At 42.3% G+C, this 16,664-nt stretch overlaps 1 long non-coding RNA gene across 2 annotated transcripts in view; it reads left to right on the top strand.

Annotated features, from left to right (window-relative positions):
* Positions 1–5,815: 5,815 nt before the first annotated feature.
* LOC133091241 (uncharacterized) overlaps positions 5,816–16,664 on the top strand; it is a 30,607-nt gene continuing 19,758 nt past the window's right edge. For both annotated transcript variants that reach the window (XR_009700869.1, XR_009700870.1), the window contains exon 1: positions 5,816–6,124. This is a non-coding gene — a long non-coding RNA (uncharacterized LOC133091241). The remainder of the gene's footprint in view (positions 6,125–16,664) is intronic.

Here is a 16,664-nt window from a genome sequence, read left to right as displayed (position 1 = left end):
ACAGACAAACAAATTGAGGGACAAAATACCTGACCAGTCCTCCTCAAAACTTTCAAGGTATCAAAACCCAGGGACGTCTGAGAAATGTCACAGCCCAGAGGAGACTGGGACAGAAAAAGGATGTTAGGGGAAAACTAGGGAAATTCTAATCAAGTGTGAACTTTAGTTAATAACAATGTATCCATCTTGGTTCCTTAGTTGGATAAACATGTCGTACTAACATACTAACGTGTTGGAAATAGGGGTACTGGGTCAGGGTCCACGGCACTCTATACAGATCTTTGCAACTTTTTTGTAACTCTAAGCTATTCTAAAATTAAGCGAGTACTGAACAGAGATAAGAATGTTATTTCCCTGATTTGAACATGCCTGAGTTTCTTTTCATGGTCACATTTTTGCTATTTGGATGTGTCTTGGACTCAGTAGCAAAGGAGAGTTGCCAGCCCCTGGGAAGATATGGGTGGTTTGCAGGTGGCTTGCTCTGGAGCTGAAGACCACGGTGGGAAGTCTGCAGCCTCGGGCTGCACTTAGAACCATGGGAGGGGATGGGCCAGCTCAGTTAGGGATGGAACCTATAAATAAAACTTTTTTTTTTTCCATTATGGCTTATCACAGGATATCGAATATAGTTCCCTGTGCTAGACAGTAGGACGTTGTAGTTTATCCATCCTACATTTAATAGTTTGCATCTGCTAACCCCAAACTCCCAATCCAACCCTCCCTCACTGTTTCTCCCCCTTGGCAACCACAAGTCTGTTCTCTATGTCTGTGAGTCTGTTTTTGTTTCATACACGAGTTCATTTGTGTCGTATTTTAGATTTCACATATAAGTGAGATCATATGATATTTGTCTTTCTCTTCTGACTTACTTCACTTAGTATGATAATCTCTAGGTCCATCCACGTTGCTGCAAATAGCATTATTTCATTCCTTTTATGGCTGAATAATATTCCACTGTACATATGTACCACATCTTCTTTATCCATTCATCCATCAATGGACATTTAGGTAGCTTCCATGTCTTGGCTATTGTAAATAGTGCTGCAATGAACATTGGGGTGCATGTATCTTTTCTTTCTTTCTTTCTTCTTTCTTTCTTTCTTCCTTTCTTCCTTTCTTTCTTTCTCTCTCTCTCTTTCTCTTTCTTTCTTTCTTTCTCTCTCTCTTTCTCTCTTTCTTTTTTCTTTCTTTCTTCTTTTATTGTCACACGGCATGTGAGACCTTAGTTCCCTGACCAGAGATGGAACCCATGCCCCCTGCACTGGAAGCGCGGAGTCTTAACCACTGGACCACCAGGGAAATCCCAGGGGTGCATGTATAGTTTTGAATTAGAGTTTTCTCCGGATCTATGCCCAGGAGTGGAATTGCGGGACCCTATGGCAGCTGTATCTGTTCCTGCACGTCTCACATCAACCACCTGCACTCCAATCCTTGCTCTCAACGTCATCTTCGGGGAACCCAACCTGCGACAGGGACCTTGACAAGAAGAAATGGCTCAGGGAAAAGCTACCTGCACAGGGAGGAGATAGAGGCCATCGCCCCTGGGGTGCGGCGGGGAGAGTGGGCACAGAGATTTGTCATTTCACCCCCGATACTCATCTCAGCCCTCCTGGCTGCCCCACTCTAGGTCACCTCGTGATACAGAGGTGACCCGGTTAGAGCCCCTGCCTGTGCAGGAAGCTGGGGGCACCAGCGGTCTGAATCACATGAGTGCAGGGCCTCCCCCCGCGGCACTGGGGTTATTCGGGGCGGGTCATCCTCTGCTGAGGGCCCCTCCTGGGCACTGTGTGGGGTTTAGCAGCATCCCTGGCCGCACCGATTTGATTCCAGGGGCCCCTCCCCCCCAGTTGTGACAACCACAGATTTTCCCCACACATCACGAAAGAACTGGGTGAGGCGGGGGCAGGATGGCCCTGGGCGAGGACAGCTGTGTTGAAGCAACTAGCCTGGCCCAGGGCAAGGTCTGCCCCAATCCCGTCAGCGCCTGCATTTAGAACTGCCCCTTTCCTCTCCCACCTCCCCTGCCCTGCAGTGGTCTCCGAGACATCATCCCCATGTAATAAATCACACCTTCTCAGTTTACTGTTTGCTGCCCTCGCTAGAACATGAGCTCTTTGAGGACAGGGATGCTGTTATGTCCCCAGCACCTAGAAGAGTGTCTGCTGTGTAGTAGATGCTTCCTAAATACTTGCTGAATAAAGGAGTTGAATAAAGGGATGAGTGGATGAATGAATGAAGGTTACAATGGAAGAAGGGGGGAGATGCCCTTTCTGGCTCTCGGGGGTTGGGAGATCAAGTGAAAGATCCGTCCTAAATAGGCTGACCAGCCTTCTGGGGTTCCCCGGGACTGAGGGTTTCCCCAGAGTTCCAGCGCTCAAACCTGAGAGGTCCTGGGCAAACTGGGGGCGGGTGTTGGTCACCCTATCTAAACACAGTAACAATTCCAGCTGCAATAGCTATGGCCAATGACCTCTACGGTCTTATCGACCATGCACAGTTCTTTACCTGGCGGGGAAGGGTGGGCCGGGATTGGAATTCTGGTGATCCAGGGTGGGTGAGGGCACACCCTGGGCTTGTGTAGGGGAGTCCAGGAAGGTTCTGGAGGAAGTGACAGTGACACAGGAGGGAGGGAGGAGTCTAAGGAAGAACGTCCCACATGACAACGTGTGCCAATGGCCCTGGGCCCAAGGTCACACCTGACCAGGGCTTGCTTTTTTTTTTCTAATTTACTTTTTCCCACATGGATATGCAATTGTCCTAATGCCATTTATTGAAAACTCCTTAATTTCCCCACTTTCTGTCATATCAAGTTCTCATATACCTGTTTCCGGACCTTTATTCTATACCATAGAGCTATACGTCCCATCCTTGCACCACTAGGGCTGTTTCATCACTATAACTTTATTTTTTATTCATTTATTTTTTTTGGCCGTGCCATGCGGCATGTGGGATCTTATTTCCCTGACCAGGGATCGAACCCGCGCCCCCTGCAGTGGAAGCTCGGAGTCTTAATCACTGGACCTCCAGGGAAGTCCCCAGGGCTTGCTTTGACATCCATCGAATGGTGGCAGGTGGGCAGGGGGAGCAGCTGTGTGTGAGCCATCCTGTGTAGAAATGCAGGGTGGAAGGGAGGACAGATGGAGCGGGAGGGGAAGAAGCGGAGGAGGGAGGGAGGGAGGGAGGGCGGGTGAGAGACAGACAGAGAGTTTCCGGAGACAATAGCTCTGGCCGTGTCCTAGGGCATGAAAGCTGAAAATAGCTCCTAGTGCCGGGAGCCTTGGAGCCGGAGCCTGGGAGCCAGGGTGACTGGCTCTCCTCCCTGGTGTGTGTGTGTTGGGGGGGGGGGGGGTGGCTCTGGGCTTCTCAGGCTGGGAGTGGGGTGCACAGAGCAGGGACGGAGCAGGGACCCTTCTCTCTGGGACCTCGTGGGCCATCCTGAGCTCACAAAGCTGAGCCACTCCTGGCCCTACGAGTGGGGGGCTTATCCTCTCTGTCCCCTGGATCACACCCCCTCGCATACAACTTCCCCGTGTGTGTTCCCAGCAACCAAGAGAATCTGTTTTTAAAAGATTTGGGGGAGGGGGGTAAACACACAAACAAGAGCAGAATGGATACTTTTTCAGAATGTGAATGGCTCTGTGTAAGCCCACCCCCAGGGTAACCACAGTCCTGACCTCTAACACCCTTGACGAGTCAGCCGTGGTCTGGGCTTGCGGACCCACGGAAGCTTCCTCATCCCCTCCTTCAGATCCCATCTCTCCCTCGGCGTCTTTGTGAGAAGCACCCGGGGAAGTGGGACTGCTAGGCTGTACTGCTGCTAGAACTCCACCTGGGCTCCACCAGGCTCCAGCCCCCCGCCCTGTGCACCTCTCTGACCCTGAGGCACCTCAACTGGTAGGAGCCGCATCACCTTCCCTCCTGGGACTTGTGACACTTAAGGGAGACACCGAAAGGACAAGCCTTTGGCTCCCTGGCTGGCAAAGAGCAGGTACTCAATTGTCATAAGTGTCCGTATCAGTGAGGGTTCTCCAGACAAACAGAATCCATAGGGTGTGTGTGTGTATACACACACACACGTACATATGTAGACGCATACAAAAATATACAACTGTGTATATATGCAGTATGCATACACACATATACACATATAGTATATACAATACACACATACATATATACACACATATAAAATGCATAGTTTGTATATATACAGTATGTATACACACATATACACATAATATATACAATACACACAGACATATACACTATACAGACACACATATAAAATGCATAGTTTGTATATATACAGTATGTACACATACGTATAACACATGCAATATACACACCTAGGTACATATATATCATACATATATACACACATACAAAGATATTTAGGTGTGTATATAGACAGTATACATACATACACATATAATATATGCAATACATACACGTACATACATATAGACACACATATACACCTACATATAAAAGCATATAGCATAAAAATATATATGTACTGTATATATAAATTCATCGTATATATACATACATATATCATATATATAAGATATATACACATACATATATACAATGTATACACACACATACACACCTATATGTAAATATGCGCATGTACATACACATATAAATACATACGCAAGTGTGTATATAATAGTATATACATATATACATATAATACCTAGAAACATATACACATACAGGTATACAACATATATACACACCTATATATAAATATACTCTGTATACATACATACATACAGTGTACATATACTGTATATATACACACCCATATATCAATATATGGGTGTGTGTATATATACAGCATGTTCACATTTATAATATGTATACTATATATATACACATACATACATGTATACAATATATACACACAAATATATAGGCTTGTATGTATACTGTATATAGTACTTACACATATACTACAAACGCACGCACATATAAACATATGTGTATACGTATATATAATATGTATACACACATATACAAATTAATAGGCTTGTATATATTCAGTATTTTTACCTGTATAGTTTTGTTTTAAGGAGTTGACTCATGTGACCGTGAGGCAGGCAAGTCAGGGCAGGACTCTGGGCTGGAGACACAGGGAAGAGCTGATGTCCCAAGGCCATTGGAGGAACAGTTCCCTCTTTGTACGGAACCTCATTTTTCTCTCCAGTCCTTCAACTGATGGACGAGGCCCACCCACGCCGCGGCATTGACAATCTCCTTTAGGCAAAGTGGACCAATTTCAGTGTTCATCTCTTCTGAAAAATACCTTCCTGGCCACATCTGAAATAATGTTTGTGGTTGCCGGGGCCCCACGCAGTGTGCACATGAGATTAACCATCCCCGTGGCGATGATGACACTTTATTTTCTCCCTTGACCATTGTCACTACTATTCCAATTAAAATGGCAGCGCCGTGAGGGCAGGGCATTTCCTTTTTTGCCAGTACTGAGCGTCCAGGGTCTGGTGCCTAGCATAGGCTAAATACACGGCATTTTTGTGAACAGAAGCCGGGATTCCGGCTCTCATATTTAATGAGGAATTATAGTCTTATTATTGGGGGGTGGGGGGGGTGTCACGGTACGTCAAGGGCGGGAGTTGAACCCGTTAGCCCAGGGCCCGAGGGGGGTCTCCCCGGGTCCCCACTTCGGGCCGGTGGGGGTGGCCGGGGGCAGCCGAAGACGTCCGTGCGTGCGTGCGTGCGAGGGGGCGTGTCCACGGGGTGGGCGGTGCTCGCCACGAGTGAGTGGTTCAGCCCGGCCCCGGCTCATTGTGCTCGCCTCACGCCGGCCGGAGATGGCAGCAGCGCGGGCGGCCCCGGGCCTGTGACCACAAAGAGGGAGCCGGGGGCCGGACGGGAGAGCGGCGGCGGCGGCGGCTGAGGCCCAGGCCAGGCCCCCTCCCCTCAGTCTCCCGCCCGCCCGCCCGCCTGCCCCGCCCCCGCCGGCGGCGCCCCGCCCCTCCCCCAACCGCCAGACTAGCCTGGTGCGGTGGCCGCGCGTGAAGACATGGGGGAGAGGCTGAGGCTGGAGTCGCCCGTGGGGGCCGAGCCCGCCGTCTACCCGTGGCCGCTGCCGGTCTACGTGAGTGCCGCCCGTCCCCTCTTCCCGGACCCCCGCCTCTCTTCCCCCACGGCGCGCGCTGAGCCCGCTGAGAAACGGAGCGACTCGAGTCGCCAGACCCTCTTTGGAGCCCCCCTTCCCGCCCCGCCGTGGTTCTCCACGGCCGTTTCCAGCCCCCGCGCGCAGGGTGGGCAGAGGGGAGCCGGGGCCGGCAGGGGGCGCAGACTCGGCCGCGGGGACCCCGCGCTTCCGTGGGGCGCCCGAGCCGGGCTGCCGTTGGCTCTGTAGGGCTGGGGACCCCGGTCCCCCCGGGCCTGGACTGCCGGCGGGCTTGCCCTTCCGTACTTTATGATCTGACACGTCGGGTTTCTTTTTCCTGACCAGCTTTACCAGGCTTTACCTGACCAGCTTTACCAGCGTCCCCTGATAATGTGTTAGATATTCAAGTTTTAGGGCCCGGTCCCAGCCCTATGGAATCAGCAACTCTGGCGGGGCTCAGTGATCTCTGTTACAACAGGCCCTCCAGATGATTTTTATTCACCTTAAAGTTTGAAAATATCTGCATTGTCAGCTGGCCAAAGCGTCCACCAGCAGGTGAAGGGGAGTGGCGCCTGGAAAAGATAGGGACTGGCCAAGGCAAGTACAGCAGCATTTGCCGTGGTAGTAATGGAGAATGCCTTTTCTCCACTATTTGGCACAGACTGGTATCTGGGAGCAGTGGCAGGGTTATTTAGGATGTTTTACATTTCAACGTAGAGTGACCGCTGTCCTGGTTTGCCAGGGACTTCCCCTGTGTGAGCACTTAAAATCTCATCCTGGCAAACCCCTTAGCCCTGGGTTTGAAAAACTTAGGGAATAACATGAAATTTAGGGGAAACGTGATGTAGGTTTTGGGCAAGTCACAAGTGCTAATTAAAGCTAAGCAAGTATGGACAACATCTAGCCTTCTTTACCCCTTTGCGGGGAGGTAAATCTGATTGGGTGAAAGGACTTATTGTTAAGAGATCTTTGTAGAAACATCCCCTTCTGCTTAGTCCGCTGGTTCTCAGTTCTGGCTAGACATTGGCATCGTCTGAGGAGATTTAAAATGATTTTATTGGTCTAGGATGACCAACCGTCGGTGTGAGGGTTTTTAAAAAGTGCTTCAGATGATTCTAATGTGCAGCCAAATTTAGGTGCCACTGCTTAAGCTTTTGAACCGCTGCTGCATATTTTCACCTCATCTTCCTATGAGAATATCCAACTGTAGTTGAGGTTTGTTTTTTTCTTTTTCTTTTTTTCACTGTCTTATTATAAGATTTACTGTCTTAAATAGGATTGAATGTACAGAAAATCCTATTAGTCCATCTGGTGTAGCTAGATACCCAGAGTAATATCGTTAAGATATGTACCATTTAAGTATTGTGACTGGCCTTTTTAAAATTAACATATGCATTAAATTAGTATTGATAGTATAGATCTCTTTCGAAGTTGTCATGTTGGGGAGCTATACCTCTAATCTGCTGCCATTGCTAAATATCTGGACACCTCTTATTAGGAATTGCTTTTAAAAATCTTTAGGGATTAAAACCAAGATTGCTGTATTATTTGTACGGGGACCACAAAAACCTCACAAAGTTCCCCCACTGTACCTTCTACCCCCATCTCTAACCCTTGGCAACTTCTAATCTGTTCTCCATCTCCACAGTTTTGTTATTTTAAGAATAATATATAAACATAATCATGAATTACTTAATCTTCGGAGATTGGCTTTTTAAAATTTTTCCCTCGGCATCATTCCCTTGAAGTTCATTTCAACTTTTGCATATATTAATAATTTGTTCCTTGTTGTTGCTCGGTAGTATTCTATCATAAGATTTTATCACAATTTGTTTCAACATTCACCCATTGAAAGACATTTGGGTAGTTGCCAGTTTTTGGCTATTATAAATAAAACTGCTATGCACATTTATGTGTAAGTTTCTGTGGGAACTTCATTAAGTTTTTGTTTCTTTTGGATAAATGCTCTAGAGTACAATTAACTGCATTGTAGGGTGAATCTACTTTTAGGATTAAAAGAGACTGTCAAGCTGTTTCTCAGAGTGGCTAAACCATTTTATTTTCCCACCAGTGATGTGATATAATTTTTCTACGTACTCGCCAGCATTTGATGTTGTCACTATACTTTAATTTTAGTTATTCTCTGATATCTCATTATGGTCTTAATTTGCATTTCCCTAATGGCTAACGACGTTGAACATCTTTTCCTGTGCTTCTTTGCCATGTGTATATTCTCTTCCGTGAAATGTCTGTTCCTGTCTTCTGCCTGTTTTCTAGTTGGATTTTTTTAAGTTGTTTGGCGAGTTCTTTGTATATTATAGATACAAGTCATTTGTCTCATATGGGATTTTCAAATATGTTTTCCCACTGTGTAATTTGAGTTTTCATCCACTTAAAAGGATCTCCTATGAAGCATTTTTAACTCGTTTTGATGAGATCCAATTTATCAGTTTTTGCTTTTATTGATCATACTTTCGGTGTCAAGTCTAAGAATTATTCACCTAGTTCTAGATGCCAAAGATTTTCTGCTATTTTTTTTTCTAAAAATGTCCTGCTTTTACATTTAAGATTATGATCCACTTTGATTTAATTTTTGTGTAAGGTGTGTAAGGTTTAGGTTAAGGTTCATTTTTTGTTTGTTTGTTTTTGTCGAGGGATGTCCAACTGTTTCAGTACCATTTTTTGAAAAGTCTATTCTTCCTTGATAGCTTTTGCACTGCTGTCAAAAACAAGTTATATGTATTTATGTCAGTCTATTTCTGGGTTCTCTGTTCCATTCCATTGATCCATGTATCTACCCTCCATCATTACTGCAAAATCTTGAAATTGCGTAGATTAATTCCTCCCATTTTAATCTTCCTTTACAAATTGTTTTAGCTATTCTTCAGCCTCTTCTTACCATATAAATCTTAGAATAAGCTTGTCTATATCCACAAAAACCTTGAGGGCATTTTAAGAGTAATTGTGTTAAGCCTCTTAACTTGGGGAGAATTGACATGTTTATTATGTTGTGTTTTCTAATCCATGAACAAGGTATGTCTCCCTATTTGTTTGCGACTTTTAAAATTTTCTTCATCAGTATTTTGTAATTTTCAGTATAGAGGTCCTATAAATGTCTTATTGGGCTTATATTTAAGTATTTATTTAGGTCAGTTGTAAATGGCATCACATATTTTTATTTAAGCTTGTACACATTTGTTATTAATACGTAATTTGATAAAATTGTGTTGATCTTGTACTCTAAAACATTTACAAACTAATATTATTTCTCAAGCTTTTTGTGGATTCCTTGGTATTTTCTCCATTTAGATTATCATCTCATCTTCAGATATAGACAGTTTTACTTTTCCTTATTCAATATAATAGGATATATTACTATTCAACATTCAGTAGGATATATTCCTTCCTATTCAACATAGTAGGAATAATCCTTTTATCTTTTAAAGAAACTTTTTAAAAATTTAACTTATAAATTTATGTGTTTATTTATTTTTGCTTTATTTTCTTACTAGAACCTCCAGTAATATATTTAATAGAAGTGGTGAGAGCAGATATCGGCGCCTTGTTTCTGATCTTACAGAGAAAGCATTCAGTCTTTCACAGTTAAATATAATGTCGGTATAGGTTGTTTGTAGATCATCTTTATGAGTTTCAGTATGTTCCTTTTCTATTCCTAGTTTGCTTGGAGTTTTTTTTCTTCTTTTTTTAAAATCATGAATGGGATTGGATTTTGTCAAATGCTTTCTCTGCATTAATGGATAGGATCACATGACTTTCCCCCCTTAATCTATTGGATATGGTGGATTACATTGTTTGATTTTCAAATATTTAACCAACTTTGCATAACTGGAATAAATACCACTTGGTCATGGTATATTATTCTTTTTATATATTTCTGGATTTAATTTGCTAATATTTGGCTGAGGATTTTTACAGCCAATTTCATAAAAAATATTGGTCTGTAGTTTTCTTCTTTCTATACTATCCCTGTCTGGTTTTGGTATCAAGGTAATACTGGCTTCATAAAATTAATTAGGAACTGTTCCCTCTACTTCTATTTCTTATCAAGTCATGTAAAATTGGTGTTAATTCTTTAAGTCTTGGGTAAAAGTGAAACATCTAAGCCTGAATATTTCTTTTGGGGGTTTTTAAATGAAAAATCAGTGTTTCTAATGGTTACAGGAAAATTGAGATTATCTCTTTCATCTTGGCTGAGTTTTGGTAGTTTGGGGTGTAGAAGCATGGGTCCATTTCATCTACATTTTTGAATTTATAGTGTAGACTTGTTCATAATAACTTGTCCCTTATTAACCTGCAGGATATGTCATGGTATCCCTGGTTGCATTTCTGATATCTGTGATTTGTGCCATCTCTCTTTTTATCTTTATCAGTCTTGCTACATCTTTATTGATTAGATTGTTTATTTCAAAGAACCAGCCTTTTGTTTCATTGATTTATTTCCCCCCTATTTTCCTGTTTTCAGTTTCATGGATTTTTGTTTCATCATTATTATTTCCTTCTTTTTGCTTGTTTAGTGTTTTTTCCTCTTCCGTTTTTACTATTTTAATATAGAAAATTAGATTATTGCTTTGAAATATTTTCTTTCCCAATTTAGTGCTATAAACTTCCCTTTCAGCATTGCTTTCACTTCATTCCACAAACTTTGATCTGTTATATCTCCATTTTCTTTTATTCTATGCATTTAAAAATTTTTCCTTGACTTTTTACCCATGAGTTATTTGGAATTGTGATGTTTAGTTTTCATGTGATTGAAGATTTTCCTGTTGTCTTTCTGTTATTGATTTCTAGTCTGATTCCATTATGACTAGAGAACATACTGTCTATGATTTTAATTCTTTTAAATCTGCTAATGTTTTCTTATCACCCAGTATATGGTATATGAGTGAATGTTCCATGGACACTTGAATATGTATTCTGCTTTTATTGAGTGTGTTCTTTAAATGTCAGTTATATCCTGTCGATTGATGATGTTTTCAGTTCTTCCATATCCTTGCTGATTTTTCTTGCTGGTAGTTCTATAAATTGCTGTGTTGAAGTCTCAAATAAGAATTGTGGATTTAAAAATTTCTCCTTTTACCTTTTTCAGTGTTTGCTTCATGTGTTTTGAAGTTCTGTTGTTTGGTGCACACACATTTAGTATCACTAGGTCATCTAGGTGGATTATTCCTGTTATCTTTATGTAATGACCCTCTTTGCCCCTAATAATTTCCTTTGCTCTGAAATCTACTTTATCTGGTATTAATATAGCCATTCCTGCTTTTTCTGATTAATGTTCATATGATATATCTTTTTCATCCTTTTACTTTGAACTACCTATATCATGATGTTTAAAGTAAGCATCTTATAGACAGTATATAGTAGGATCATGCTTGTGATTTTTTCATCTACTCTTCCAATCTCTGTCTTTGACTTGGTTATTTAGATCATTTACAGTTAATGTAATTATTGCTATGTTAAAGATTAGGTCTACCATTTTATTTTTTGTTTTGTCTTTTACCTTAGTTTCTCAATCCTGTGTTTCTCTTATTTGGCCTTCTTGTGGGTTAAACATTTTTTAATAAGTCCATTTTAATCTAATTTACTTATAATCATTTGTGTATACTGTTTGTATAGTTTTCTTAGTGGTTGCTTTTGGCATTACACTATACATATGTAACTTATTATAGCCTACTGGAATCAGTGTTTTATTACTTTAAGTGAAGTTTCAAAATTTTACTTCCATTTAGGTCTCTTAATAGTCCCCAGTTTTAAAGTATGATTTTCTGTAGTATTTCCTTTATATACATTGAGAACTACATCAGATGGTGTCATAATGTTTGCTTTGACCATCATATAGAATTTAAGAAACTCATGAGGCTAATGATAGTCTCTTATATTTACCCCATTTGTTTTCACCCATTCCATTGTTCCCCTTTTCTTTCTGAAGTTCCCAGTCTTCTGTTACTGTTTTTTTATGCTTTCATAACAGTAGGTGATATCTGGGCTTTCCAGTGCCATTGGATATGAGTTTCAGGAAACACTGAGCCTGGCTCACTTAATGCTACTGGAGGGTTTGTATATGTTGGACCTGTTGGCACAGCAGATGCTAGCAGATTAGACTAATGTTGATGGGACTAGTGCCACAGGAAGATGCATTCCCATTCAGGCTATGCTGCTGCTACAGTAGATCAAATCCCCCTCTACCCCAAGTGTGGGGCAGTGACCTGCTGGTGTCACTGCTTCTTTATTAGGCTGCTTTTGCCTCAGGTGTGTGGTGGGATCCCTTGGAAGCTGCTGCTGCTGTCAATCACAAGGTTAAATTCATTTTAGAAATACTTAAATATAAATATATAGCCTGGCTCTGGTAGGACCTCTGTATTTGTTTTTTATTGCTTTCATACAAATTACCACAAATTGAGTGACTCAAAACAACGTAAATTTATTACCTTACAAGTCTGACATTGGTCTCAATTGAGTCAAGTAAAAGTGTTGGCAGGATCGACAGATGAATGGATAAAGATGTGGCACATATATACAATGGAATATTACTCAGCCATAAAAAGAAATGAAATTGAGTTATTTGTAGTGAGGTGGATTGACCTAGAGACTGTCATACAGAGTGAAGTAAGTCAGAAAGAGAAAAACAAATACCGTATGCTAACACATATATATGGAATCTAAAAAAAAAGAAAAAATGGTTATGAAGAACCTAGGGGCAGGACAGGAATAAAGACTCAGCCATAGAGAATGGACTTGAGGACACAGGGAGGGGGAAGGGTAATCTGGGATGAAGTGAGAGAGTGGCATGGACATATATACACTACCAAATGTAAAATAGATAGCTAGTGGGAAGCAGCCACAAAGCACAGGGAGATGAGCTCTGTGCTTTGTGTCCACCTAGAGGGGTGGGATAGGGAAGGGAGGGTGGTAGGGAGACGCAAGAGGGAGGAGATATGGGGATATATGAATATGTATAGCTGATTCACTTTGTTATGAAGCAGAAACTAACACACCATTGTAAAGCAATTATACTCCAATAAAGATGGTTAAAAAAAAAAAAGTGTTGGCAGAGCTACATTCTTTTCTGGAGGCTCTTAGGGGTGTTTCTGTTCCCTGGACTTGATCAGCTTCCAACGGTCACTTGTAGTCCTTGACTCAGAGTCCGCTTTCTCCACCTACAAAACCCAAAATGTTGCATCTCTCTGATTCTGCTTCTATTAGGACATCTCTCTCTTTCTCTTTCTACAGTTGGGAATGGTTTTCTGCTTTTACGGACTCATGCAATTAGATTTGTTCCATGAGGTAATCCAGGATAATGTTTCTATCTCAAGGTCTATAACTTCAGTCATATTTGCAAAGTCCTCTTTACCATGTAAGGTAACATATTAATAGGTTCTAGGGATTAGGGTGAGGGCATTTTTAGGAGCCATTATGCTGCCTACCACACCCTTAACAAGTGACCTTGAGAAAATTACTGAGATTTTTAAAGCCTTACTTTCCTCAAACATAAAATGGAAAGAAAGATATCTAGTTAATATCATGAAAGTGAAACAGTATATATGAAATCAACTAATTCAAAAAGTAAGATTTCTTCTTTTTCTTTCTGATTTACATGATTCTCAGAGTTCAGGTACTTGAAGAGTTACTTTTTTTTAAACAGAACTAAGGAATTTCAGGGTTCAGGTGCTGTAAGATTGTCTGATTATCTGAGTAACAATTAGCTAAGCACAGGTGTAAAGCATTTGATTTACTCCCTGGTGTTCTTTATCTTCTCATCCCACTAAATCCATATCCCTTGTCTAGCTCCAGCCAGTAGAGTCAGAGCTTGTTTTACTGTTTAACTAAAGTTCAATTTAAATTCTTTCTACATCTCCAGATTCTCAGCCCTGGTTGCATATTACAATCACCTGGGAAGATTTCAAAAAGTACTGATGCCGAATTTCTACCTATCATGGATATTTGAGGAGGGACCTGGCATGAAATGCTCTAGCTTATGGTTTGTGGAGCCAAATCATAGTCTACACTGAGCCAAATCATTTGCGATATCACCTCTAAAAAGGAGTTTATCTGTGGTGACTAATGCTCTTCCTTTGTCAGTATGCTTGATTTGTCCCTCTTTGGGGGAAAAAAACCTCAGCAGTTTGGCTCCCTGAATTACAACCTGATGCTGTGGAATTAGTGTTGGCTCAGAGTGCACATCTTCGGATACCCATTCTCTCTCCTGCTCCCTTGCATGAACTTATATCCTTGGGCAGTTTTTCATCCACCACCCTCTTTTGCTTCTAATCTTAGCAAGTCAAGTCTCCCCTTAATGAAACAGCATTTCATGAGACTTGCTGGGAGCATAGGTCTGTTCCAGACCTATCATATGTTAGCGAAAGCAGATATAAGTGATGTGTTTTTGGCATTCATCCTTGTGGGTTGGAGAGAGAAGACAGTATTTTGTCCTTTTAGGTGTCATCTGACTGGGCAAATGGGCTCTTTCCCTCTGCTGCCTACCATGTCAAAAACTGAGGGTGTTACCGCTAGAAGGTATCTTCTAGGTATCAAAATAGTTCAGATAAGTCAAATTTCTCAGTAAAAGATGACAAAACTATGGCTTAGGTGGTTAATTTTACATGTCAATTTGTCTGGGCCACCATGCCCAGTTATTTGGTCAAATATTATTCTGGATATTTCTGTGATGGTGTTTTTGTGTTTTTTTAAATTTTTATTTATTTATTTATGTTTTTGGCTGCGTTGGGTCTTTGTTGCTGCACGTGGGCTTTCTCTATTTGCAGCAAGCGAGGGCTACTCTTTGTTGCGGTGCGCGGGCTTCTCATTGCGGTGGCTTCTCTTGTTGCGGAGCATGGGCTCTAGGTGCATGGGCTCAGTAGCTGTGTTGCACGGGCTTAGTTACTCCACGGCACGTGGGATCTTCCCAGACCAGGGCTCGAACCCGTGTCCCCTGTATTAGCAGGCGGACTCTCAACCACGGCGCTACCAGGGAAGCCCAGGTTACTTTTGAACTGCAATCCCCACACTTGTAAAATGACATTAAAAAGCACTCTTTCTGTGGGTTCTTAGAATTAATTAAGCAGGTTATGTGTGTAAAGTATCCTGGCACTTGAATGAGTTGTCAGAACCAAGGGCTGCTGGAGACGATGCTTCTGCCCTAGGTAATCTCCCCTTCTACTGGGCGGCAAGTAAACACAAGCACAGTAGTCAGTGCTCTGGAAGAAGTGAGTTCTGGTGCTGCAGAGCACAGAATCTTTTTTTTTTAATTTAATTTTTATTTTATATTGGAGTATACTTGATTTACAATATTGTGTTAGTTTTAGGTGTACAGCAAAGTTATTCAGTTATACATATATCCATTCTTTTTCAGATTCTTTTCCCCTGCAGGTTATTGCAGGATATGGAGTAGAGTACCCTGTGCTGTGTATTAAGTCCTTGTTGATTACCTATTTTATATATAGTCGTGTGTATATGTTAATCCCAAACTCCTAATTTATCCCTCCCCCCCCTTCCCCTTTGCAGAGCACAGAATCTTGGAAGGGAGAGTTCAGGCTTCTTGGAAGAGGTGCCATCCTTTCTAAGGATATGTAGCAGCTCCTGGGGTGGCAGGAGGGAGCAGTGTGTGTCAAAGTTTGAGAAATATAAGAAAATATGGCAAAACTAAGGTACACGAGTGGAACTCAGGTTTTGGGAAAGACATGAGAGTTGATACTGGAAACCTACTGGGGCCAAACAGAAAAGGGCCTTGTTTGTCCTGTCAGAAGTTTGGATGTTTATCCTGAAGGCTGTGGGAAACGCTAAACAACAGGGAGATGGACTTCTGGTTTAGAGACTCACTCGGACCTCCATGTGTAAAGCACTTGATTGGGTGCAGGGTGAATTGTAATCTAAGGGGCCCACTTAAGTTATAAAAGGTTGGACTGGATTTCGGAGATCCCAGAGGGAATGGGTGGGGCCTGGTGACCAGTTAGAAAAGGGAGGGCAGCAAGCGTGGGTGACAGTTTACAGCTGCATCTTTTTGTGAGATACAGAGCACAGTAGGAAGGGATTGGGGCTGGGGAGAGGATCTTACTTCATCTTCAGTGCTTTCGAGGGGCCTGGTAGACAGGTCTGGGCCCAAGGTGCAGATCTGGGCTTTTTGGGAGGACAGGTGTTTGAAGGCATGGGAGAGACTTAGGTTACCCACAAGAAGATCCAAAGAGTCATAGGTCTGAGAGCTTTTTAAGTGGGTATATTGAGGATGCTTATAAGCTGAAAGAAAGTAGCCAGCAGAGGAAGGGTGTGAAGATCTAGGAGAGGAAATGATTGTTCATTTGTTTTCAAAAAGCTGAATACTTATCGTGTGCCTGGCCCTTTTCTAGGATCTGGGGTTCTCGCCATGTGTTATCTCTTCTGCAAGGACAGTTCAACTCATCCCCTGGTGAAGAGAAGTCAGATTATTCTTTGCATCCCATTCAGGTGTAGGAACTGTTCTGTCCCTCTGAAGGGACTTTACTTAACCAGAGTAATAAGTTAGAAATCAAAA

Source organism: Eubalaena glacialis, chromosome 4 (genome assembly GCF_028564815.1).
Source record: "Eubalaena glacialis isolate mEubGla1 chromosome 4, mEubGla1.1.hap2.+ XY, whole genome shotgun sequence".
NCBI lineage: Eukaryota > Metazoa > Chordata > Mammalia > Artiodactyla > Balaenidae > Eubalaena > Eubalaena glacialis.
Note: the sequence above shows the minus strand (reverse complement) of the source record. Positions and strands in the feature narration are given on the sequence as shown.